This window comes from Bos indicus, chromosome 8 (genome assembly GCF_029378745.1).
Source record: "Bos indicus isolate NIAB-ARS_2022 breed Sahiwal x Tharparkar chromosome 8, NIAB-ARS_B.indTharparkar_mat_pri_1.0, whole genome shotgun sequence".
In the NCBI taxonomy this organism is placed as follows: domain Eukaryota; kingdom Metazoa; phylum Chordata; class Mammalia; order Artiodactyla; family Bovidae; genus Bos; species Bos indicus.
In genome coordinates, this window is record NC_091767.1 from 40,214,556 (window position 1) to 40,236,144 (window position 21,589).

Genomic DNA, 21,589 nt, shown 5'->3' on the forward strand with positions numbered 1-21,589 from the left:
AATGCAACTTTTTGGATTCCCACATGCTCCTTACCCAGATTCCCCAAATTTTAGCATTTTACCTCCTTCTTGTCTTATTATTCTCTTCCTCTGCTCTTCAAAAAGGTCAAGTTTTGACATATATCTATACATCTCTATGTATGTATTGTGTCTGAATCATTTAAGAGTAAGTTGTAGACATGATCCAATACCTTGAAATATTTCAGTGTATATTTCCTAGAAGAGAAAAGAAAAAGAAATCTTTCTCTTATCTTTCTTTTTCCTTTTTGCTCTGGGATGCAACCTCGAATGTCACACATTGTTTCGTCATGTTTCTTGGTTTCCTTTAATCAGGAATAATTCCTTAGTCTTTTGTATTTTTTAGTCCTTTTTCTTTTTTTTTAAACGCTTTGATGCGTTGATGTTTTTGAAGAGCACTTGCTTCTCATGTTGTCCATATTGCTCATGGCTGTGTGCTTTGGGTCTAAAGACCTCCGAAGGGATGCTGTGTTCTTCTCGAGGAATCAAACTGGGGCATCAATATGTCCAGTGCTGGTAATGTTAATTTCTGTATCTTGGTCAAGATAGTGTGTGCCAGATTTCTCCTCTCTAAAGTTAATTAATATTTTGTATTCAGGAATTTATAAGTGGAACAAGCTTTTGGTATGGAAATACTTTGAGATTATTTTAAATATCTTATTCCTCATCAAACTTTTACTCTCTGCTTTTAGTTACACTGATTATTTTCTACTCTTACCATTCCTTCTAAATTTATTAATTTAATTCCACAGTAACAATTATTTATTTATATAGTATGTGATGGATTTTAATTTTCTCAACACATTATAAACCATTGCTATCAATATTTATTTTGATGTCCAGTATGTCCCAGATTTGTCCAGTGGGATCCCTTTCAAACTGTCTCAAGTCCTTTTGAAATGTCTCTATCATTCTTTGAGCAGATTTTACTTTCTGCTATAATTAGATGTTCTTGGTTTACTTAGCTCTTTCTTGCTTCAGCCCTGCAATCAGTCACTCCTCTAAAGAGCCCTGATTCCTTTTTGTGGAGAGTGGTATTTAGAAACCCAAGGTCTGCGTGGTAGATGTGTTTATTGCTACTGAGATATTATAGCTCCTAGGCCCTCTCAGCAGGAAGAACTAGGAAATATATATACGTATATATTATATACTGTGTACACAAGAACATCTATCAGTTCAGTTCAGTTCAGTTGCTCAGTCGTGTCCGACTCTTTTCGACCCCATGAATCGCAGCACGCCAGGCCTCCCTGTCCATCACCAACTCCCAGAGTTCACTCAAACTCACGTCCATCGAGTCAGTGATGTCATCCAGCCATCTCATCCTCTGTCGTCCCCTTCTCCTCCTGCCCACAGTCCCTCCCAGTATCACAGTCTTTTCCAGTGAGTCAACTCTTCGCATGAGGTGGCCAAAGTACTGGAGTTTCAGCTTTAGCATCATTCCGAACATCTATATGTCTTTCTATATCTAACTATGCTGCTGCTGCTGCTGCTAAGTCACTTCAGTCGTGTTCGACTCTGTGCAGCCCATCAGGCTCCACCGTCCCTGGGATTCTCCAGGCAGGAACACTGGAGTGGGTTGCCGTTTCCTTCTCCAATGCATGAAAGTGAAAAGTGAAAGTGAAGTCGCTCAGTCGTGTCCGACTCCCAGCGACCCCATGGACTGCAGCCCACCAGGCTCCTCCGTCCGTGGGATTTTCCAGGCAAGAGTACTGGAGTGGGGTGCCAGTGCCTTCTCCATATCTAACTATAGGTACTAAAAAAAAAACTTGAGTTCATACCAATGCCTCTAATTCCCAATTTAATACCACAAGGCTTATCCTAGTCGTATCTTTTTCCACACATGTGTCTCCTTCTCAAACAGTGAGAACCCTACTCCTATATTCTTGGTATATTTACTTATTTTCTCAACTTTCTGGCCATATGGGCTATCTCCTGAGTCCTCTTGAACCTACGGAGTCCTCTCCAACAGATGGCTAATAAACACATCATCTGGGACAAACCCCTTTCCCTGTTTAGTCCATTATGGTCTGCTGCCCATGCTAACTGTACCAGCCATGGCCTCTCCCTTCCCTTAGCTCAGCTGCATTATTTGTGACTTTTGAAAAAATACTAATATTTTTCATTGAAAGATGCTTAGAATAGTAATCATGTTAGCTAAAGTCACATTTGTAACTGGTATTTTTTCATCTTTCTCCCTGTTTACTATGCATATGAGAGAAGTGACTGATTTATAAATATTTGAGTAATATTTTGAGGGTTTGGGGTTTGAGCACATTTATTAAAGAGTCGGTTCAGTGGGTGAGCAGTACTTTTCAACAGTTTTTATATCTTGAGGCACATAGAAAATGGTGTATTTGTTCAGCACACCAAGTTAAATGGCTAAGACTTGTGGAGGATGCAGTCAAACAGGCCTGGGGACTGTGAGTATTCAGATTCCCTTATCTTGTTACACTTGTCTCCTAGTAAGGGCATACTGTTTTAGATGCTCAGGTTTAGAGCGTGGCATTCCTGAACTGCTCAGATAGTTCCAGGACGTAAATCTAGCGTCTGTAGCCTGTGTGCCTGATGTTGGTCAGTTCTCTGTTGGATTTGTGTCAGTGGTCAAAGGGGACTGTGTAAGAGGGCATAAATATCTCAAGACAGCCTCCTGGCCTGGTAGGTGCAGAGGCTCAAAGCACTTGTTATATTAATGGATGGACTCACTAATCACTTCCATTAGTGGAGGATTGCTATGTAAAGTGTAACATAGAAGATAAAATTAAACTTTAAAAACTATCTATTCCAAATTCATCTATTTATTCCTGTAGCAATTACTTACTAAGTTCTACTTCGGTGCCAGATACTGCTCGAGTTAGGAAGTATACCATGCTGACCAATTTTGGCTCTCATAGGCCTTATATTTTAGAGGAAGAAACAGGTAATAAAGAAACAATTAAGGATTATTTTAGTTGGCTATGAGTGCTATGAAAAAAATGAATCCAGGGGAGTGTTTTAGGCTGATGGTAGGGTGTAGCCTGATTTGGTGTATTGTGATTTGTAATTTTAAATGATCAGTTTGACTGATATGTACGGAATACATTTTAGGAAGCAAAGAGTGAGTATGGGAGACTAGGAGAAAAATGATGATTATTTAGACTTGACTGTCCAATTTGGTAGCCACTTCACTTTCACTTTCCACTTTCATGCATTGGAGAGGGAAACAGCAACCCACTCCAGTGCCTGGAGAATCCCAGGGACAGGGGAGCCTGGTGGTCTGCTGTCTGTGAGGTCACACAGAGTCGGACACGACTGAAGCAACCTAGCAGCAGCAGCAGCAGCAGCCATATGTAATAGTTTTTCTGACACATTCTATATAGTATGGATGAGCCTGGAGACATTATGTTAACTGAGACATAAAGAGTCACAAAAAGATAAATACTGTATGATTCCATTTATATGAGTTATGTAGATTAGTCAAATTCATAGAGTAGAATTGTGGTTGCTGGGCCTGGCAGAGGAGAGTAGTGTTTTAATAGGTGTAGTTTCAGTTTTGCAAGATGAAGAATTCTGGAGAATGCTTGCACAACAATGTCAACGTACTTGCCTCTTCTGAAATGTACTCTTAAAATGATTAAAATGGTAGATTTTATGTGTATGTTTTGCTACCATTTTTAAAATATCAATTAAAAAGAACTAGGGACTGTATTTTACTACAATTTTTTAAAGAACAGTTAAAAACAAGTTGAGGGCTTCCCCAGTGGCTCAGTAGTAAAGATTCTGCATTCTACAATGCAGGAGATGCAAGAGACATGGGTTCTGTTCCTGGGTTGGAAGATCGCCTGGAGGAGGGCATGGCAACCCACTCCAGTATTCTTGCCGAGAGAATTCCATGGACAGAGGAGCCTGGCAGGCTATATAGTTCATGGGATTGCAAAGAGTCAGACACAACTGAAGTGACTAAGCACAGCTCACACAAAAAACTAGCTAAACTTTTCTACATGAGAACTTGGGAGATAAGCAGAAATTTGTGGAGTAGGAGAAAGATGAGAAGAGAAAAAAGGTAGAAAAGAGTAGTGGAGATACTTCTCTGAAGATAGCATGAAGTTGGGGTCAAAAGAAGGGGAGAGAACCAATCCAACATATCTCAAGAAATAGGATATGGAAAGACAGTTTAAAAACATTAATGTATCCTCTCCTCTACCCCAAATTTATTAACCTAAAATCATTATTTTTTCAGTTACATTAGCCACATTTTAAGTGCTCTGTAGAAACATGTGGCTGTCCAATATGCTGTCTGCCATATTGGACAGTGCGCATATGCACATTTCCATCATTGTGGAAAGTTTTATCATATAGCGCTGGAGCTCTGGTTTAGACCACAGTGGTTGTAATGGAGGTGGAAAGTAGACTGAGAATGAATTTGGGAAATATCATCAACAGGGCTTGCTGATTGATAGGATATTATGGTAAAAGGGAAGCAACACATAAGGGATGATGTATGGTCTTTCTGCTTAATCAACTGGGGTAGATGATAAGATTGAGTTAGGGATAGGATCAAGTGTACAAATCAGGAGAGTTCTACTTTAAGGCATATTATTCCATCTCTTCTAGAGTAGAATCTAAATAAATCTTAATGGAAATAGAAGGAGAAGGAAAAGTCCATTTTGATGAGTTTTTCAATCTCATAACAGATGCTAAATAAGTCCCATATGTTTGTAAGTCCTCATCTTGCTTTAATTTTAGAGAGGCCATTATTGTCTGTTGGTTGTTTTATTAAATACTATTTCATGCTGCTGCAAAATTTAATTCCACAGAAATCCCTGTGTTTATTTTAATTTTGTTTGAATTGTGATTTGGGATGCCAAATGAAAGTGACCAGAAAATGGGGAGTTTGCTCTTGATTCTTTGTTGTAGAGTTACTTATTAAGACCACAGATAGAGTACCCTGGCTCAGGCTATATGACAAGTAAATTAAATTATATTAGCTTTACCTTTTTGAGTGTAACACTTTAAGATATATAAGGAAGTCATGTCTTCTAAAGAAAAAAAAAATATAGGGGTTGAGAATAACTGCAAGTGGCCTCCCTTAGAACCAAGAAATGTCAACTAATGCCAAGAAATGACATTTCTTAGTCTCTTTAGAGAAGGAGCTGCTTTCATATACAAGGACAGTCCAGACTGAGCACTGTTATGTGGGTGCATACACTTACAGTTTTTCCGTCTTAGAAATTTTTGCCCGTGTTGCCCCCTTTTTGGAAGGAGTCACTTGCCCGTCCATGTTTAGGGTAAGAGGCCCTATATTGATAGTTGTCATGGGGGAGAAGGCTAAATAATTTTCTTACTGCCACAATGATTTTATGTCTAATGGCTTACAAACAGGTATCAAGGTCTGAGCCAAGTGAATGAGTCACGTCTATGCTCTGTGTGTTTCCCTGCACGGTTTTTCTGAAGCATGAAAGTTCTCTTTGGCTTCTTGGGGTAACCACTTTTGTGCTCATGAACCAGTCACTCTGGTGCCCGGCTTCGCATTTCCAGACCCTCTTTATTGTTCCTTGGGAGTGGGAGAGATCACAGAACAGGCTGACAAAAGCAAACTGGGGTAAACTTGGGAAACATTACCCTCTCCTTTGTTTGCTTCACCAGCACATTTTCCAGTGCCTCGGCTCTTGGCAGCAGCAGTCCCTTTAGTGTGGCTCTGTTCCCCTTTGAATGTTCACCCTTTAATGTATTGAGATCTCCATTCTCTTCTGCTGTTGTGCAAATCAGATTGATTCCAATTTGCTATTCAAGAGAGGAGGAGTTTTGATTTTTAATACAATGCATGTGACATTCTTTGTCTGCTTCATCTTTTTGTTGTGACAACCCCCTCCCCCATATCCTGCTCATCAGATAGAGAATGAATATTTACAGATCCATAGCTATAGTAAGAATAAACTTACCAGGAACATATGAGGAGTTTTGAAACCTAAGTCCTAGACTGCCTTGGACTGGATGTGTACTAGAAACCACAGAAATAACTGGGATAGGACTAAGAACAAAGAACAACCAGGTATGTATCACAGTGAATTTATATGTGGCAGTTGAACTTGGCTCTCTCTAGCCTTCCTTCAGAACCCTGATGGGGTTCTCTAAGTCTAATGTTTTTGCCAGTTCAACTCACATTTTCTCCTTGCATGGAATTAATTTAGAACTAGGGGAGAAAAACTGCCCTGGCATCTGTCTATTTAAATAGAAGGAAAAGTCAAAGACTTTTACAAAAAACAATCTTCTCTGAGCATATGTAAGGAATTTATGTGGCATGATTTTCTCAAACATTAGGAAGGCTGCAATGGGACCATCATCATACCAAACAACATAGAGTCCAGCATCAAAACGAGAGTTATATTTGATTTTAGAATTGCATTAGAATCTTATTTTTGATTTTAAATTCTCCTGTGTATATCCTTATATTGCAGAACTGTTTTAAGAAAGGGGGATTTTGAAAACAACTGAGTTCATCTTTCTTTTAAAGGCAGGCAAATGCCAACTAAATATCGTTGTACTATTGAAGAAAACAAACATTGAGAGCTGGAACATGACTTTGTAGTAACACAATATCATGAGGAAACTTTGAAGTAATACAATTACGCAGACATGTTTTCAGAGTCTAGAGCTTTCAGTAGGTGTTGAAAATGGATGCTGATGATGGGAACATTCAGTGCATCAAAATTGAATCATAGAAAGATGATTCCATGGGATCGACTCAGGCAATGGTATTATGGTGAAGCTTCAGGGTTTCGGATGTTTGGAAGAAGAAAGTAGAACATTGGAAAATCCAGGAATCTTTTCTTAATTGAGTGGTAATAAAACCAAACATACTTTTTTTTCATCATAAATGATAAATGATATGTCCACCTCCACAAAAGCTTGTCATATACTTAACAAAAGGAGTGTACTCCCTTCCTACCTGAAAGTGAGTGTATATATAATATATGCATGCCCATTTATTTGTATGTGCACATATATACAGCATGCACACACATGCATGTCTTCCCTGCCCCTTCACTGGCAAGCATATGACCAATGACTGTGCATGCAAAAGTTTAGATCAGTTCTAATTGGAGAATTTCAGAGGTGAGGTGGGAGGGTTTGCATATAGGTATATTTGCTTGTATATTAATCCTCCCTTCCAACAAGGAGTCTGGAGGTTATCTCAGTGAAGTTTTGCCTCTATTTGCATGAGGTCATGTTTTTAATCTCTTTTCTCTACATTTTAATATTGGTTTACCTGTGCACCAGGTAAGCCAACATTGTGACTGTGCTAGGAGAGCAAAAGTCATCATTTTTTTTCCTAATGACCATTTATACAGGGCTTTTAAACTACAGAGTGCTGTCCTGCCCTGTTTCACAACCTGGAGAAGAGGGAAGTTTTTTTTTTGGAAATTTTCTTTTTTAAAAAATATTTATTTTTGGTTGTGCTGGGTCCTCGTTGCAGCCTGAGGGCTTTCTCTAGTTGCAGTGAGCGGGAGCTACTCTTTAGCTGTGGTGTGTGGGCTTCTCATTACCGTGGCTTCTCTTGCTGCGGAGCATAGCTCTAGGGTGTGAGGGCTTCAGTAGTTGTGGTGCATGGCCTTAGTTGCCGTGAGGAACGTGGGATCTTCCCGGACCAGGGATTGAACCCATGTCCCCTGCATTGGCAGACAGATTCTTAACCACTGGACCACCAGGGAAGACTGGGAAAATACTTTTAAAGTCCAGATGATCTTGTTGGGGAGTTTCCTCTTGGGTGAGTGATTAACAAGTCACATGCTGTTGACCAGCCTTATCATTTTTTTCCAGCATATGAAGTACACTTTATATTCTAACATGTTTCCCAGCTACATGATTTGTAATCCCATGGTTTAGATGCTGAAGTAGCTGAGGAAAGTTTCATTTTATGCAAGATACTGAATTATGAAATAATGTTGGTTTTAGGAAAGGATACAACTTAAGACTAAATATTTAAAAAAAAACTAAAATCATGGCATCTGGCCCCAAATACTGCATGGCAAATAGAAGGGGAAAAGGTAGAAATAGTGACAGATGTACATCCTCTTCTTGAGCTCCAAAATCATGGCGGATGGTGACTGCAGCCATGAAATTAGAAGATGGTTGTTTCTTGGCAGGAAGTGATGACAAACTTAGATGATGTGTTGAAAAGCAGAGACATTCCTCTGTCAACAAAGGTCTGTACAGTCAAGGCTATGGTCTTCCCAGTGGTCACATACAGTTGTGAGAGCTGGACTGTAAAGAAGGCAGGACGCCAAAGAATTGATTTCTTCAAACTGTGGTGCTGGACACAAGAGATCAAACCAGTCAATTTTAAGCAGGATCAACCCTGAATATTCACTGGAAGGACTGATGCTGAAGCTGAAGCTCCAGTATTTTGGTCATCTGATGTGAACTCATTGGAAATGGCAAAGATTGAGGGCAGAAGGAGAAGAGAGCGTCAGAGGATGAGATGGCTGGATGGCATCACCGAAACAATGAACATGAACTTGGGCAAACTCCAGGAGATGGTGAGGGACAGGGAGGCCTGGTGTGCTGCAGTCCATGGGGTCACAAAGAATTGGACATGGCGGGGCAACTGAACAACAACAGCATTCTTGGAGATTTTATGACCAGGGATAAAGAACATTCAGAAGTTAAATGAAAACCAAAAGAAAGAAGATGGTGTGACATGCTCTGCTCAAGTTGTCTCCCTTTCTCTCTCTTTTAATGTGGGTTTCTGTCCCTCATGCTTAGGGAGATGCTCAATAAAATTACAAAGCAGAAGATACATGCTGCAGGTGGAGATTTTGATTGGCTGCTGGTTCTGACACATGTTGTGACACTGAGTAATTCGGAAGATGTTTCCCCCAAAGTTTGCAGAAATTCTCTGCCTGCTGAGGCTAACCGTTTGACACGTTAATAGCTCTGTAACAGAATATGGGTCAATTTTGCCACTGCCTTCATCCACACAAATGCTTACTTGAAAGCTTTTATGACAAGATGATCAGAGAGCAGAATTTATTTCTGAGCAATTATCTTACTTTCTGTTAAAGTTTGTTCCATTAACTTTCATCATGAGTTTTGTTTGATATGTGCTAGAATGCTGGGGTGGCAGAGGCTCTGGCAAATACTATTAGTGAAATAAGTATCTTTAAAACCAGCATATGCTGTCTCCATTATTCTCTATCTCTTTATTTTGCTTTATTTTTTTTCATAGCATCTCTCTCTGAAATTGTTTAATTTCGTTTTGCTTAATGTTTATTTTCTGTCTTCCCATTAAAGTGCAAGGGCCATAAAAGCAGTGTACTTGATCTATGACCCTGGTATCTAGAACAGTACTGGGAACGTTGTAGGTGCTTGATAAGTGTTTGTTGAATGAATGAATGAATGAAATTATGGAACTCTAAGCCTGTCTGTATTACTTATTCATTATATAACTATTTGTATATTTATCAAGTTCCTATTATGTACCCCATGCTTTTTTTAAAAAAAATATTTATTTATTTATTTGGGTGCATTGGGATCTTTGCTGCAGGATCTTCGTTGCTTATTTGGGATGTTAACGTTGAGGCACACAGACTCACTAGTTGTGGCTCTCGAGCTCAGTAGTTGTGGTACGTGAGCTCCAGAACACGTGGGCTTCAGTAGTTGTGGCACTTGGGCCCTCTAGTTGTGTCAGGCGGGCTCTAGAGTGCTTGGGCTCAGTAGGTACAGTGTGCAGGCTTAGTTGCTCTGTGGCATGAGGGATTTTATTTCTCTGACCAGGGATCGAACCTGTGTCTCCTGCATTGGAAGGTGGATTCTTAACCACTGGACCACCAGGAAAATCCCTACCCCATGCTTTTTTATGCTCGGAGTTTCAGCAGTGAAAAGATACAGTGCCTGTGTTTACGGATTATAATGTGTAGTGCTGTGCTGTCCAATAGGATAACCACATGTGGCCTGTAAATCTAAATGTAAATTAATATCATTAAATAAAATTAAAGGTTCTGTTCCTTTGTCACGCTAGCCACATTTCAAATGCTTACATGTAATTAATGGCTACTATCCTGGACAGCACAGATATAAAATATCGCTATTATCATGGAAAGTTCTACTGGATAACACACATTTAGTGATAAAACAGATCTTTGGGCATTTGCACTTGCAGAAGAATATAATGCTGTGGCTTCCCTAGTGGCTCCGATGGTAAAGAATCTGCCTGCAATGCAGGAGACCTGGGTTTGATCCCTGGGTTGGGAAAATCTCCTGGAGGAGACCATGGCAGCCCACTCCAGTATTCTTGCCTGGAGAATCCTCATGGCAGAGGAACCTGTTAGGCTACAGTCCTTGGGGTCATAAAGAGTCGGACACAACTGAGCGACTAAGCACAGCACAGCACAGAGAAATTGGCACATGTTTCAAAGGAGCATATAGGAGTGGCTTCTAGCCTAGAATGTGGCTGTCAGGGGTTGTCAGAGATGGCTTCTTGGAGGAAGGGCTTCTAAACTGAGAAATCAAGAATGCATAGGAATTACAGAGGCTAAGGAGAGTGTTTGAGTCGAAGGAAACAGTTGGAGGAGAAGGGCCTAGGATAAGAGTCTTAGTGTGGTTAGCTGCAGGAGGACCTTGTACTTTATTCCAAGGCCTACCCATGAATGGACAGAATGCATGGCCATTCATAAGCCACCTCCCATGCAGGCAGATACTTTTGTCATGGCAGCTTCTGCCTCTTCTCAGGCCCAGCCCACCATCAATCTATAACAGACTCTTAATGGAACTTCCGACTTCTAGTTTTGATTCCTCCCCAATTTATCTCCAACGAACTCCAAATTTGATCACGTTATTCACTTGCTGAAAACACTTTGTTGCCTTCCTCTCCCACTTAGGATAGAGCCCCAAATCCTTGATGTACCTGTGAGGCTCTTTATGATCTGACCCCTGTTTACTTCCCTCAGATTTCTTTTCGTACTCTTCACCTCTCACGCTATGATTGAGCAGCATCACTCCTCCAAATGTTTCATTTCCCTTGCCTCTAGGCCTTTGCATCTGCTGTCTGTTCTCTCTGCATGGAAAACTCTTCCTATTCCCTGGTTCCTCTTTGTTTCCATTCTTGCTTTTCAGACCTCACTTCAGAGTTTCTTCAGGATCCCCCTGATATGGAAATTAAGATGAGGTGCCTGTATGCTCTGTCACACCTGTGTTCCCCTCTTGTGGAACATATCACACTGTTTCATTTTGCCCACTTTTGTGTCTGTAACTCTCAGCCCTGGGGCTGCAAGTAATCACATCTTCTTTGTTTCCTTTTTTGCCCTAAGTACCCAGGACAGTGCCTCAGTAAATATTTGCTTATGGAATAAATGAACAGATTTGATGATCCATCTTCCTTTCTAAGGTGTGATGAGTAGCAAGTATGATTCTGAAATGAAGGCGCCCATTAGAAGACACTCTTAAAATTCAAGCACTGGGGTAGAAAAGAGATGGAAGCATGCTCATGAATAAAGCAAATCAATGACCCTTGTTATTTGTTTTTATGCTTAATTTTTTAAATTGAGGTGTAATTTCATGTACAACTCAACACCATGCTTGGGAAGATGGAATCCAGTGACTTAATAGAATTGTGCAACTGTGACCATAAACCGGCTTTTAGAACATATTTGGCATTTCAAAAAAATTACTCCTGTGATTTTACAGTTACTCCTTATTCTTACTCCCAGTCTCAGGCAACCATTGATTTACTTTTCATCTCTGTGGATTTGTCTCTTCTGGGCATTTCATGCAAATGAAATCATATAATATGTGGTCTTTTGTGTCTGACTTCTTCTTCTTAGCAAAATGTTTTTAATATTCATCCTTGTAGTGAATATCAGTATTTAATTCTTTCTATATTTAATGATATTCCCTTGTATGGATGTACCATATTTTATTTATCCATTTATCTGTTGGTGGATATTTGGGTTATTTTCACTTTTTGACTATTATGAATAATGTTGCTAAGGACATTCACATATGGATCTTTCTGTGGATGTATGCTTTCATTTCTCATGGGGAGATATCTAGGGGTGAGATTGTTGGGTAAATTTATTTTTAAGTGTAAATTCACAGAACATTAACTTTACCATATTAACCATTAAGTATACAGTTCAGGAGTGTTAGATACATTCACACTGTTATGCAACCAATACCCAGAACGCTTTTCATTTGCAAAACTAAACCCTATACTCATTGATTAACAACTCCCCATTCTCCCTCCCACTTAACAACCAACAACCATCATTCTACTTTCTGTCTCAATGAATTTGACTACTCTAGGTACCCATGTAAGTGAAAACATACAGTATCTGTGTGTGTTGTGTGTGTGACTGACTTATTAATTACACTTGCATAATGTTCTCAGGGTTCATCCAGGTTGTACTATGTGTTAGAACTTCCTTTACTTTTAAGGCTGAGTGATATTCCATTGTATATATCTACCTCATTTTGTTTATCCATTCATCCGTGGATGGATACTTGGGTTGTTTCCACCTTTTGACTGTTGTGGATAGTGCTGCTATGAACATGTGTGTACAGATGTCTCTTTGAGATCCTGACTTTAACTATTTTGTATAAATACCCAGAAATGGAGTTACTGGATCATATAGTATTTCTGTATTTAATTTTTTGAGGCATTTCAATACTATTTTCCATAGTGTGGTACCAGGGTTTTCATTTTTCCACATCCTCCCCAACAATTGTTATTTTCTATTAAAAAATCTTTTTTAAAAAATAGAATCATTTTAATGGGTGTGATGTTTAACTTTTTAACAAATTTCCAAAGTGTTTTCCAAAGTTACCACACCATTTTACATTCCTACCAGCAATGTATCTTGTGTGACCTTTGTTCTTAAGGGCTAAGTTTAACCAAGGCTGCATACTCTTTCTCCCACCACCCTGTGTTATGAGCTGACGGTTAAATGACACAATGTCTCTTTCCTTGCAGAATAAGGGATTGGCAGGATTGTGGCAAAGCTTGATAGGTCTCTTTCTGCACCGATGTGAATGAAACCTCCTCAGGGAATCTGTCTTAGAAGTCTGCTGGAAAGCTCACTGCCTAAAGTCATCCCGGTGAGAATTCATTTTGTGGTTTTGTTAGAGTAGAGCCCAGTGGACCGTGAATTTACACAATCGCATGGAATCCAGAAAAAATGTACATAAAGAACAGGGTGCAGATTCGAACATTCGAACAATCTGGAATAGCGGTGTAAACAAGTTTTTATTGAGCTCATACCATGTGGCCACAACTGAGCTAGATGCTGGTGGGTGTGGGTTTCATAGACACCTAGGAAATTTAGTCTTGTTGGGGAGACCAATTTAATCCAAAGGAAGCTACAGCTGAAACCTCTATGAACCTTTACTTAAGTGGGTAAATGTATGGTACAGATAAGTACGGTAGCAGCTCTGAGTAGAGGACTATCTTTGAAAGCTGGAGGTGTTGGGCTTGGCTTCCTGGATAAGGGAAGGTAAGAGTATTTGGGGTTTACTTGGGAGAGAGAAATGGGGACATTCCAGGTAGAGACCAGCAGGTAGAGAAAAGGCCCATAACTGAGATGACCCACGGCTTATTGGTGAGACCATGAAGAGACTGCTTGACCAGAGCTGTGGGAATTAGGGCAGGTGAAGCTACACCCTGAACCTGGTGTAGGCCTCTAGGAGCCCCTTCTTCCCTGGATTAGCAGGATAAGTGTATTTCGTTCTATATTTTGAGGCTTTACCATTTTCTAGGGAGCCCTGCTTATTTTTAAACTGAAGGCTAAGGTTTTCTGGATTGTAGATTCCCAAGATAAGAAAAAAAAATTCCCCAGGGCAGCTTACTAAAGTTTGCTCTTAAAAAAATATCCTGCTTAGAGGTCATAAATAGCGTGTTAGATATGAATTTAAGTAGGCCAAATTTGAAATTCTATTCTAATTCAAAGCATGTTGCAAAGCCTTGTTTTCAGATTGGCAATTCAAATGCTTTCCCAGATAATACAGAGGGATGTTAAGATAAACTAAGGCCATGACAAAATAGGAAAGGCAACTGGATGCCATACTTCACTGATAACAACTGGCATGATAATCTGATGGTTACTTTCTGGTTGGATTGTTCAAAGATGGAATGATTAACCACACCACAGATCCTTTATTCATTTCAAAGCTATCATAATAGGTGTTTTCTTGAGAAGGTCTTTGGGATTTCTGTTACTGGAATTAGGCTCATTTATTAAAGCTTGAGTTAATAACTAAAGTATGTATTGTTCTGAAGAAGGCTTCTTTCATTCAGTAAATACTTATGGTGTGCTTGCCATGTGCCAGGCATTGTACTAGCACTGGAGATACCAAGCTGAACAAAACATCATCCTTACATCTGTGAACTGTGTACCCTAAATTCACACCAAGCCATAGACTGATGTCAACAGAAAAAATTAGGGATGAGGTGATGGGATGTCTCATCTCCTTATGCCTGCATAGTTTTCTCATTTGCAGCTTTGGTCTAGAGCAGTGGTTCTCAACTGTGTGTGGTTTTGGGAATGCTTGCATGAATTTTGAAGCTTCTCTGATGGCTCAAAGATAAAGAATATGCCTACAATGCAGGAGCTGCAGGAGATGTGAGTTCAGTCCCTTGGTTGGGAAGATGCCCTGGAGGAGGAGGATCTCCTCCAGTATTCTTGCCTGGAGAATCCCATGGACAGAGGTGCCTGGCGGGCTATGGTCCATGGGGTCGCAAAGAGTTGGACATGACTGAAGTGACGTAGCATGTATGCAGGGTATTTTAATTGGCATAACTGGGGGGAGGGTGTTACTGGATTCTGGTGAATAGGGGTCAGGGATGCTGCTTAACATCTGCAATGCACAGGACAATTCCCCACACAAAGAATCATCCAGCCCCAAAAGTCAATAGTACCAAGGTTAAGAAATCCTAGTAGAGGGGATCATAAAATGATAGGAATTCTACAAGGGCTCTAATGATGAGTTTCTTTGACAAATACGATTAAGGTTATAGAGAAAAGTGAAATGGAATGAATGTGACATATAAGAATCCAGGAGCATGGTTTGTGCATTGAGAATAACATAGACTTGTCACGAATTTTCAAAAAACTTGGGAAAAAGAAGCCCATCTTGAGAGAGTTGCTCCCAGCATGGCCCTCTTGTCATTTGGACTAGAGTATTCTTTGTGTGGAAGACTGGTCCCTGGATTGTAGAATGTTTAGCATCCCTGACCTGCACTCGTGAGTGCCACCACGTCCAGGCATTATGACAAATTCAGAGACCTTGTGTTCTCCAAATGTCCCTAGGAGAGGTAGCACAGACTGATGTTGAGAAACTTCAAGAAGCACTGAGCTAGGGTCCAGATGTGTAGGTTCTAGGTGAACGTGATGACTCCCAGTGAAAGTCATTTTACCTCTTTGAGCGGAGTGTCTTCATCTATAAAATGAGGAGATTGGGCTAGATCAGGGGACTCCAAAGTGGAGGATAGGTATCCATTTTTGTGCAGGAAGAAAATCTATAATTTTATCTATTTTTCATGTGTTCTTTTAAAATGGTACTTTTATGTATATGTTTTGTGATGTACCTGGCATGGACGTTAGCATGGGTATATAATTTACATAAAAACAAATGTACATTTATGATGGGCATGCTCAGTAGTGTTCTACTGAGGGAGTGTAGCATCAGAGAAACTGGGGACCCTTTTACTATTCCAATAGCCTAAGTTTCGGGAAGGAATGTCACGACAGCTGGAGACTTTCTAGCCATGGGTTCACCTCTACTGAGGGGCATACAAGGTGATGGATATCAGTTTTACCAAGAAGCGACCACCCACAGAGCTTCATCTCCTGGCATGCGGAGATTGGTTTAGACTATAGGCAAAAAATTACATGTTCCCTGGTCATATAGAGCCAGAATTCGTGAAAACTGGCAAGCCACTGGGGTTTTCAAATTATTCTCTACACGGGTGTGGAAAATACTATTCCCTGACAGAAAATTTGATTCACACTTTACAAAGAGCATGGGGACATGGTTAAATTGCATAATCTCCACTCACAAAAGGGCCCTGAGTAGAAACAGCCTTTTCTAACCCAGCCCACTTCAGCTGGAGCAGAATAGCACACTTGTTTTCAAACACTCATGCTACACCATGTTGAGCAACTTAGTAGATTTTATATTCTTAAGACCACTCTTTGGAAGCTGCTCAGAGGCACAGTTCTCACTCAGTCCCTTTTCCATTGACGTCAGGCTGAACTGCAGAGAGATCAGAAGTTGTCCAAGGCCGTTGCAGTCTCAAGATCTAAAATAGAAATCTTTTCCGTCCCCCATTTCCAAGCATGTTAATTATCAGCTCTCCTTTTGTCATTTAACTTGGGGGAATGTGTATTTGGTAGTCATGTAAAGAAGCCATGTTTTAGAAATCAGCTAGTTTCTTAGATTAAGGAACTGCTTTGGCAAGTAAAAGTTCCTCCCCAGAGAGTGAAGTAAAATGAAAACTACAGGCCTGTTTAGGCCTGCACTTGACAGAAAAGGAGGTTAATGTGACGTTAGTAGAATAGAAGTAACTTTGCTATTGATGTAGAGAATGGCTATTAAATCACACACACTAATTGTGCTATTTTAAGCACCCTCGCATTGCCCCCAACTTTGCTCAAAGGAGGTATAATATTTCTGTGACGGTTAAGGTAGAAGGACTTTACTTTAGCCAGATAAAGCGAAGTTAGAATTGTAGAATCTCTGACCTAAGAGTGATCTTAACAAACCATTCCATTTGCTTCCCTGTCTCCTACCCTGCTCAGAGACAGTGTAATACAGTGGTTAAGGGCATGGACCCTGGGCAAGTCTGCCAGCTCTGAATGCCCCCTCTTCCACTCATGAGCTGTGTGGCTTTGGGCAACTTATTTATGCCCTCTGTATTGCTGCTTCCTCATTGTACAGGCACAATTAGAAAAAGAATGCTTATGTCATAGCATTGCTGTGAAGGTGAAATGAAACATTATCTATAAAGATCTTTCTATGTGTAAGGTACATAGCAGTATGTTAGCTATTATTATCAGCTATTATTAACTTTAAAGAGGAATAACCATTAATCCCAGATTTGTAACCTGTCTCTAAATTACTTTGTAAACATCATTTTGAGGAAAAGGCATAATGGGAAAAATGCATACTCTAATTCTGCAAATGTCTCTTTTGCATTTTGAGTTTAGGTAAGGCTGGAGAGGCAACTTCCCCTGCCCACAGTGGGAGAACTTAGGAGGCAGCTACAGGAGAGGCTGCTTTGTGTGAGGAGAGGATTTGGGGTTAGATCAGAAAAGGGAACTGGTTTACAGAAAGAGAATTTTGATTATTTTTCACAAATCATTAGAAATTGGAAGTGTGACCTGGAGGTAGGGAATGAATGTGATGATTTTCTAGGTGCCCTCTAGTCTAAGATTCTGTAGTTTTCAAAGGGCAGGTTGTCTTCATCAGCTTATAGCCCCTCCTGTCCCCCACACACAAAAAATACATTTGGTTTCTACAGACATGAATGTCCAAATAAGAATGTTAAAATTGTTGTTTTTCAGTATCAAGGATTTGGTCCCTCCCAGCTTCCTCCCAGTGCAATATGCCAAGTATCTACATTAAAATGTGAGAGGTATGTTAATCTCTCAATTGTACCCAGATTTGACAGGTCAAATTTCAATAGACTGTTAAACAGCTCAGCTTCGGCGTAAATTGACCCAGAGTTCATATCTATCAAAGATGTTCATTCAGGCAGTTACCACAATTCTGCATTTTTCACAGATATATCATTTCATTTATGGATGGTTCAAACTCCTCATTAGACCTGAGAATTTGAGGTGTGAGACCCATGGTTCTTCCAGCCCAGTGACTTACTGTGGGAGAGATTATAAAGCATTTTGTTATTTCAATGAACTCAAAGGTTAGGTAATATGGAGGTTTCTTTAAATGTCTAAAGTGTCTATTTGGGAGTTTCCTAAGCAGTTCATAAAGCTATGCCTGTATTTTTGACTGGTAGGCATTCTGAATTTTACATTACATAGTTTTCTGTTGGAAATAGTAATTTTCATATGTAAGAAATAAACTTCTTTGAAGATTAGGGCATAACTAGTGATAGTCTTTGTGTATTGAAATTTGGTGAGATTTTTTTTTAATTTGTTTGTTTAATAATGTTCAATTTGTAAGTATCCAAATATTCAAATGCACTCCTCTAAAATGGACATCTTATTTCTACTTTCATATGCATAATTTTTTCTCTTTAAAGATCCTGCTTAAAAATACCTGAGATTTTAAGTCAATCTTTTTGTAAATTTTTGAAAGACTCTCATTATGGCCTCCCTGAAATTTCTTCTTTCCAGAATAAAAACTGATTTTTTTTAATATAATGTCTCCAGTGAAAGTATAGGAAATAAAACTAATCTGCAAATCTCCTTGAACACTTTAAGATCTTTCTTCCAGACAGTTCTGTTACAGATTTCTTAGTTTTATTGACCAAAAAGCAGGTAGACTTTGCCTTCATAATTTTATAGTGGAAGCGTCTTGTACCAGTTATTCACTTTCTCTTCTAGACCTTCATCTCTCCTTTGTTCTAAATCCTTACTATCAGTTTTCAAATTAGATTCAGGTATCTTGCATGTTAAAACAAACAAGCAAGCAAGCACACAATGAGCATTAAAACAAACCAAGACAAAACAAAACCAGCCAAACACTAAAAATCTTTTTGACCACAACTGATCTTTCTTTGAGTGCTACCTAAATTTTGTTCTTTTCATTCAAATTTCTTTAAGGAGAAATCAACCACATTTAATGTATCTACCAATCAGTTGAAACTGCTTTGCTTCAGGTCACTGCTGTTGCTAAGTCACTTCAGTTGTGTCCAACTCTGTGCGACCCCATAGACGGCAGCCCACCAGGCTCCCCTGTCCCTGGGATTCTCCAGGCAAGAACACTGGAGTGGGTTGCCATTTCCTTCTCCAATGCATGAAAGTGAAAAGTGAAAGTGAAGTCGCTCAGTCATGTCCAACTCTTAGTGAACCCATGGACTGCAGCCTTCCAGGCTCCTCCGTCCATGGGATTTTCAGGTCACTAGTGACCCCTTATATCAGCCAGGATTCTTTGTCTTGTCTTGTTGAACCAACTCCAACTGGCTTAAACATAATGGAGAATTCTTGGTGCACATAAGTTAAAATCCTGAAGTGAGTACTGGCCTTAGGTGAGGCATAATCCAGTGCCTGAAATGATTCACCAAGAACCTGGATTGTCTCCATGTCTTTGCTTTGCCTTCCATGTTTTGGTTTCCTTCTTTGGCTCTTTAGTGCCATACCTCACCTCTAGCCTTTCCCCTCTTACAGTGATATATTTGCAAGCAATTCCAGATATACATTCTCACATTAAATGTTACAAGAAAAAGACATCCAAAATGTCTTTTTTTCCCCTCAGAAGCCCCAGCAAATATCTCCTTGCATCCCATTGTCTCTGCTTGAATTCCTGCCCATCTTTGAACCAATCAGTCACTCTGGCCAGGGGTTTTGATATGGGGATTGACTTAAGCCAGTCATGGCTCATTTTTGGAGCTATGCATGGGATCAGTAAGCCCAGATCACATGACTAGGAGTGGGGAAAGGGTGGTTCCCAAGGCAAAATTTGGATGCTATTAACAAAAAGAGAGAAGATGGTTTGGAGAAGTGTAATAACATTCCTTCTTGGAACTTGACTCCCTTGGTATCAGCTCTCTTCTATCATGATATCTCTACTTTCTTGGTTCTCTTCACATCTTAGACTTTCTTACTTTAATTCCCTTTGATCACTCCTCTTACTCTGCTTATCAATAAACATTGGTTTCTTCAGGATTCAGTCCTTTCTTCTTGCTCCTTTTGCTTTCTTTGTTTACTTTTGTATTATGTATCTTCTCAACTTCTGCTCCCGTATTAATGCAGGGAGTCTCCTACTCTCAGATATAATGCATTACTGAAAATGTGTCAGATGGTTATATGTACAAAAATGAAATATGTTGTAGAGGGCATTGGGATGTGTGTTGACAAAAATGGTTATAAAACTAATCATTCTTCTTCTTTTAGACATTATCATCAATTAGAAGATATTCCCAAAAATATATACCTATATTCTTTAATATAGTGCTTTTTCTTCATAATAGGTCATGCTTTCATCAACTTTGATCCAGTGATCAATAATTTTTGGCTTTTTTAGCACTAGTGTCATACTTTTCTTTTTCATACTACCTCTTTTATTTGGGTTAATAAAAACACTAAACCCCCAATACAATAAACCCCAGTAGCCAAAAAATTATACAAACATTGTTGAGTGGAGACATTGTTACCCAAACTGAATATCTGGCTGGTAAGTATTGTCACCATATGATTACTCAAAATACTCTTCATGTGAGGAAACAAAATCCATATTTGGTATATGAAAAGTGATTTGTGGATTTTAGTGTATGGTATTCAGAGGTGAAATGGATGAGAGTTTATTGCAGCTTACATTTCTAACTCATGTATATCCGATTGCCTCCAAGACATCTCCATAGAAATGTCTTCAAGGGCACCCCATCCTTTCAGCATCCCTCATGCATTCTCTAACTCAGGTGGGGACACCACCACCTCCCCTAGTCGTTCAAAACAGAAACCTGAGGTTGTTCCTGACATGACCTTTAATTTCATTCACATGCTTTGCTTATTTGTACCACTTACCCTAATTCAACCCCATGTCATTTTCAACTGGTCTTCCTTTCTTTATCTATGTTCTATACCAAGGGTCAGCAGACTTCTCTGTAAAGGGCCAGAGAGTAACATATAGGCTTTATAGGTTATATGGTCTTTTCCAACTGCTTTAAGTCAGCTTTGTAATAGAAGTCATTGATACTATGTAAATAGATGATTGTGGCTGTGTTCCAATAAAACTTTACTTATAGACAGGGAAATCTGAATTTATATAATTTTCATGTGTTACAAGATACTTTTCTTTGGCTTTTTTAAAACCTTAAAAATATAAATATTCTTCTTAGTACACAGATCATACAAATATCTTGCAGGCTGCAGTTTGCTGACCCAAGTTGTACAGGGTTACTGGAATGAGCTAACCAAAGTATAAATCTGAACATTTTGTTTGCAGGCTTAAGTCCATCATCAAAGTTCTGCCAACATGAGACAACAGAATAAGGTCTGCTGCTGCTGCTAAGTCACTTCAGTCGTGTCTGACTCTGTGCGACCCCATAGACGGCAGCCCACCAGGCTCCCCCGTCCAATACTCTGTTAGTTCCTTCATGACCAGAGATCCAGCCTTATATCTTGCCTATTCTAGTTGTCAACTGCACAATTCACAATGTTGACTTCCTTGCAGTTCCTTGCCCACACTGAACTTTCTTTTTGTCCCTGAGGCCTTGACAACTCTTATTAGAATGTCTTCCCCTTTTCCTTTCCCTCCTTCCTCCCTTCCTTTCCTTCCTCTCTTCCTTTTTTCTTCATACTGTATCAGAATTGTTGCTTTGTTTGCTCCACTAACAGGTTTCCCGCTGGCAGGACCATGTATTATTCAATTCTGTGTCCCCGTTATCTCACTCCTAGCCCAGTGCCCTGCTAAAGTA

The 21,589-nt window shown here is 39.6% G+C and overlaps 1 protein-coding gene across 7 annotated transcripts in view; it reads left to right on the plus strand.

Moving 5' to 3' along the window:
• Positions 1-21,589, plus strand: part of GLIS3 (GLIS family zinc finger 3) — a 695,814-nt gene that overhangs the window by 271,775 nt on the left and 402,450 nt on the right. Inside the window, exon 1 of one of the 7 annotated variants that reach the window (XM_070794230.1) lies at positions 780-13,089. The exons of the other annotated variants lie outside the window; for them this stretch is intronic. The gene's annotated coding sequence lies outside the window, so the exon portion shown is untranslated. Of the gene's footprint in view, positions 1-779; positions 13,090-21,589 lie in introns of those variants that run through there. 7 annotated transcript variants of the gene reach the window in all.